The 5,992-nt window shown below is 36.4% G+C and overlaps 2 non-coding genes across 2 annotated transcripts; both read left to right on the top strand.

Annotated features, from left to right (window-relative positions):
* Positions 1-3,435: 3,435 nt before the first annotated feature.
* On the top strand, positions 3,436-3,508 carry TRNAD-GUC (transfer RNA aspartic acid (anticodon GUC)). The gene has a single exon. It is a non-coding gene; the product is annotated as a tRNA-Asp (tRNA).
* A 212-nt stretch (positions 3,509-3,720) lies between these two features.
* Positions 3,721-3,793, top strand: TRNAD-GUC (transfer RNA aspartic acid (anticodon GUC)). Its single transcript has one exon. It is a non-coding gene; the product is annotated as a tRNA-Asp (tRNA).
* Positions 3,794-5,992: the final 2,199 nt, after the last annotated feature.

Here is a 5,992-nt window from a genome sequence, read left to right as displayed (position 1 = left end):
TATATATAAACAGGTTGTACCGTAACCAATATTATTAATGGGAAAGCCATTGATTTTATTCGCAATATGCTCTGTCAGTGTTTCATGATAATAAATGATAGAAAGAATTTTAGTTTTGTCCTTTAAGAGTGCAGAAATTGTATCAGAACAAGTGTAAATTTACGTTCTGCAAAGAAAGTTTAAAATGCAACATTTGTTTGGTTCCTCAACTCCGATCCCGCAAGTTACCACGAGCCCGTTGGAGAGCCCACGGTGTGTAGTGCAACGACCAACAACGATGACCACATATCCACGGGTCTGAAACTGGCGCCAGCCCATACACGAAATCTAGTAAAGAAACGGAGATGATGATGATGATGATGATGATGATGATGATGATGATGATGATGATGAAAGAGGGGAAGTGTAATTATGATGTGAAAATGAGTCCGAGGTCCAACGCCGAAAGTTACCCAGAAAATAAAATTTGAATCAGGACCCGCTCGTTTCACGGTCAGAAGTGCTAACTGTTACTCCACAGCGGTAGACAATACAGTGCACCACTCGATCTCATGCTGAAGAGTAAAGAGCATGAAGTCTTCACAATTTCCTCAATTACTTCAATTCTTACCATTTATTTTAAATAATAACATCAGAATTTGTTTCAGAAATAATACCAATAGTCGGCAGTACATATAGGTAGGTGTAAACAGTTTTCCCTTTCACGAAACTTAAATCTAGACTATAGAGTTGACTGATAGACAATCATTTATCTTCAGTTTTATGGATTTTACTAACGTAATATTACCTGATATAGAGAATGTTTACCTATACCTAAAAATAAACGTCAGACGTTTCAAGCAGGTTCTTCAAATGATAAAACTGAACTCTTGTAATTTTATTTAATAAAATGTGTTTTGGTAATATACATAATGCAATTGGAATAGATTTGCAATGGAATGAAAGCTTAGAAAATGATTATCTTTAAAGTTTTCCAGTTTGTATAATTATGTATACTAAACAGATGGACTAAATACGTAGAAGACTAATATGAGACAAGGAATTATCCAGATGACTTAGCTATAGAAGACGAAGAAACCGTATCAAAAGACGAGAAAGGATTTTCTATTTTAAGGAAAGAAGTTGAACTAGCGCTTAGGGAAATGAAGAATGGGAAAGCAATAGTAGTTGATGGAATTCCCATTGAATTGGTGAAATGCTTGGGTGAAGAAAAGAAGGAAATTCTATCATTGTGCACCGAATTATGTGAAAAAGGCGAATGACCTGAAGATTTTACGGACACAGTGTTGCTTCCAATACCGAAGAAAAGTAATGCAAGAAATGTAAGGAGTTCAGGACTATCAGCCTGATATCGCACTCGGCGAAGATTCTCTTGCAAATACTTATATTATAAGATGGAAGAACAGTTTAGCTTCAGGAAGGGAAAAGGTACGAGAGATACAATTGGACTACTATCAACAATCTGCGAACGATACCTAGAGAAGAATAAAGAAGTGTATGTAGTATTTGTAGAGCTAGAAAAGGCTTTTGACAGAGTGAATTGGAATAAACTAATGGGATCCTAAAGAAAATTGGTGTGGATTGGAAAGAGAGAAGGCTGTTCAGTAATCTTTATATGAAACAACGCGTCAAAATCAGTATAGGAGAAGAAATATCAGAAGGACGTGAAATAGGGAAAGGAGTACAATAAAGATGCCCTTTATCTTCTACCCTGTTCAACATCTACTTGGAGAATTTAGTAAAGAACTGTTTTCAGAACATGGGAGGAGTGATAGTAGGAGGAAACAGAATAAAATGCATAAGATTTGCAGATGATATGACGTTATTAGCAAAAGAGATGATACTGAGGGATATGCTACTCAAGCTAAATGACAGCTGTGAGCAGTATGGGATGAAGATAAATGTAAATAAGACGAAGATCATGGTCATTGGAAGAAAAATACAGAAGACAAACTTGCGAATTCTAAATGAGGCAGTAGAGTAAGTGGATAGCTTCCAATATTTGGCCAAGGAAGCTTTTAATAGAAATAGGAGCATCGCCTGCGGATCTCTGGAAAAAGAACTAAGGAAGAGACTAGTGAAGTGCTTTGTATGGAATGTGATATTGTATGGGGTAGAAACATAGACATTACGACGAAGTGAAGAGAAGCTAATGGAAGCATTTGAAATGTGGATATGAAGAAGAATGGAACGTGTGAAGTGAACAGACAGAATAAGAAACGAAGCTGTTTTGGGAAGAGTTGGTGAAGAAAGAATGATGCTGAAATTGATCAGGAAGAGGAAAAGTAATTGGTTGGGTCACTAACTGAGAAGAAACTACCTACTGAAGGATACAGTGGAAGGAATGGTGAACGAGAGAAGAGTTCGGTACAGAAGAAGACATCAGATGATAGACAACATTAAGATATATGGATCATATGAGGAGACAGAAGGCAAAAAATAGGAAAGATTGGAGAAAGCTCAGTTTGCGGTGAAAGACCTGCCTTTGGGCAGAGCACTGAATGAATTATGTATTTACGTACAAGTAGGCTATCTGTTTCTTTCTTCCAATGCTTCGTGATACAAAATAATCTAAGTAGAGTACATACTTTTTTCTTTTAGAAGAATATACTATATTATTTAAGATGAAGTTTTGTTTCGTTTGTTTTCAATCTTGAAATAATGCATTTGCGTTATTCCTTTATCTTTTGCAGAAGTTGTTAAATAAATTCGTTACAATTTATTCACTGCTGATTATTATTATGTATGACGTATCTCAGACACTTATAACATACATTTTCATTTTTTGTATTATTATGATTTCCCCTACAATACAATCCCTTGCTTACTGTACTAACATTCCTGTCTGAATGCTGAGTAATAACCGTACAGTTATATGCCGGTTTTTACAGCAGAGCACGCTACGAAACAAATATCTTTAAAATCATGAGTTGCTGTGCTGATTTCGCGACACCACTGGACTAGGGAATGGCGTAATTGCGAGAAGACAAGGTTTTAAAGAAGCCCACAACTCTTTCTACGGATATCTTCATGTCGTAAAAGAAAATTTTCGTCGTGTTGGCTTGCTCAAATCGGACACGTTTCCCGTGGCCCTCGGTCCTTCCAGAACCTCGCTGGCGTGTGTATCGCAAATTGCCTATTGCAGAAGGGGCACTCTATCTGAACAGGCTCCAAGCCCTGACCGCATACGGGCCATTAGTCTCTCCACAGCTCGCATAATCGGCACAAGCTGACGATAATTAAGCACTATGATAATTGACGGCAAGCGCATTACTGTGGTAACACTCCCAAGTTGTAATTAATAACGCGTTGAAATTACCGGGACTGGACGGAAATACAATGAAGCTAATACTTTCACAAATATATAATGCAATAAAACCTGAGTTATTAGCAAATCAGTTATACGTGTCGGGTTGGATCGGTGTCGGGTAGAGTTCCCGGATAGCTCAGTTGGTAGAGCGTTGGTACGTCAAACCAAAGGTCCCGGGTTCGATGCCCGGCCCCGGAACAATTTTCCCTCGAAATTATTCAAATCAACTTTACAGGGAGTTATACCTGAAATCTTGATTTGCATAATACACGTCACTGTTCGTTAACAGAAAACCACAATTCAAGTCACACGGAGTTAGTGTGCACTCGAAGTTGGTTGCTTGACGGTTGTCAGCCCACTTTGAGGTCTGTGGATATAGAGGGAAAAATTGGATCGGTGTCGGGTAGTGTTCCCGGGTAGCTCAGTTGGTAGAGCGTTGGTACGTCAAACCAAAGGTCCCGGGTTCGATGCCCGGCCCCGGAAAAATTTTCCCTCGAAATTATTCAAATCAACTTTACAGGGAATTATACCTGAAATCTTGATTTGCAGTTATACGTAGTTCTGCCTTTTACGTAATTATCTACAGGTACTGGCAAGATTACATTTAATAATATGTAAATAAATTCTGATTCAATAGTTGGCTTTTGTGAGTAGTAATTGTCTTAAATTTCGTTTGAATTATACGAATTTATTTCCTTTTTATATGCAGACTGCGGACTTTATGGACACTTACCGCAAGTTAACTTCAACTGAAGATGAAGTCTCTTCTAAACACAGTTCAGTAGCACAGTGGTTCCCAAACTTTTTTGACTGACGACACACTTTACTGAACGCCCACGATATCGCGACACACTTAATTCATTTTAATAATAATAATAATAATAATAATATATTATATAAAAATATAAATATAAAAATTGGAAATTTATCTTTCGAAGAGATGGAAAAATTCAAATACCTGGGAGCAACAGTAACAAATATAAATGATACTCGGGAGGAAATTAAACACAGAATAAATATGGGAAATGCCTGTTATTATTCGGTTGAGAATCTTTTAACATCCTGGCTCATGTCAAAAAATCTTAAAGTTAGGATTTATAAAACAGCTATATTACCGTTTGTTCTTTATTTTTGTGAAACTTGGACTATCACTTTCAGAGAGGTTAAGATTGATTGAGAATAAGGTGCTTAGGAAAATATTTGGGGCTAAGAGGGATGAAGTTACAGGAGAATGAAGAAAGTTACACAACACTGAACTGCACGCATTGTATTCTTCACCTGACATAATTAGGAACATTAAATCCAGACGTTTGAGATGGACAGGGCATGTAGCACGTATGGGCGAATCCAGAAATGCATATAGAGTGTTAGTTGGGAGGCCGGAGGGAAAAAGACCTTTGGGGAGGCCGAGACGTAAATGGGAAGATAATATTAAAATGGATTTGAGGGAGATGAGATAAGATGATAGAAATTGGATTAATCTTGCTCAGGATAGGGACCAATTGGCGGGCTTATGTAAGAGCGGTAATGAACCTCCGGGTTCCTTAAAAGCCAGTAAGTAAGTAAGTAATAATAATAATAATAAGAAAAAGAAGAAGAATGGCTAACAATTATAATATAATATCAATAACCAGTACTTTTCTTCTGAGAAAAACGTGATGGAACTCTGTGTAGAATATCATATAGAGGATGAGGAGATGATTACTGTTCACTACACGAGAATTTTGTCGTTTTTAACCACCTTTTCGTCCAACTAAGACTTTCAAGATCTAAGCGGAATTCAAAGAAAAATTATATTAAAAACATTATTCACATGTATTTCGGTTCCACAATGAAAACTGCAACAAAACGGTGCCGGAATGTCTTTCCAGCGCGTTCCGCCAAAAACAAAGCACTGATAACAACTTCTATGTAGTGTCGGACATCCAGTGTTGTGATAGGTTGATGTTAACAAGTAATAAAAAATTTATAAAGAACAAGCAGCAACTTGAGTGACATTAGAAAAAACAAAGTTATGTGTAAAATATTATCCCAACCTATCTATGCTGGATGTCCGATAAAAGATTTTTATTATCGTTTCTGAAAACTCGTATAATTAAATTAATGTGAAGTCTGCGCTTGGTTGATTGCACAGAGTGGCTTTATGTTGAAAAGCTGAACTGAGCATCGTTGCTTTTGTTCACGTTTCATTGGTAAGATCTGTCTCAAAATAAAATGTACCAGCTTTTAGTGAACATATTTTTAACAGTCAACATTTTTTCACTAACATTAATTCCGATATGGAAGTTCTACACACCAACAGAAAAGGCAAATTATTAAATATATTGGAATCAATAGAAATTTGTAAAGATAAGCTTATTAACCTTCATAATTTGAACGACAAAGCTATTTATGATAATAATATCCTATTTGACCTCTACATCACTTCCGGTTCGAACAAAAAAAAGATCAACGTAGTATTGGTTACGTATTCTTTGTCTTGCTCTTTAGCATAGTCAGTCCTCTTTAAGATATGACACGCGGTAGAACATCTACACCGTAGGTGAGTTCAGCATCTAAATTGTAGTAGTGCCCATTCTTCTAAAGTATTTCTGATTGTACTTATAGTATAAGAACATAAGTTCTATTTTTGAAACTTTTTTTTTAATTCTTAACATCAGTTTTTAACTTCATTGATGGTTA

The sequence above is a fragment of the Periplaneta americana genome, chromosome 4 (assembly GCF_040183065.1).
Source record: "Periplaneta americana isolate PAMFEO1 chromosome 4, P.americana_PAMFEO1_priV1, whole genome shotgun sequence".
NCBI lineage: Eukaryota > Metazoa > Arthropoda > Insecta > Blattodea > Blattidae > Periplaneta > Periplaneta americana.
The sequence above is the reverse complement of the archived record's forward strand: the minus strand, read 5'-3'. Positions and strand labels throughout refer to the sequence as shown.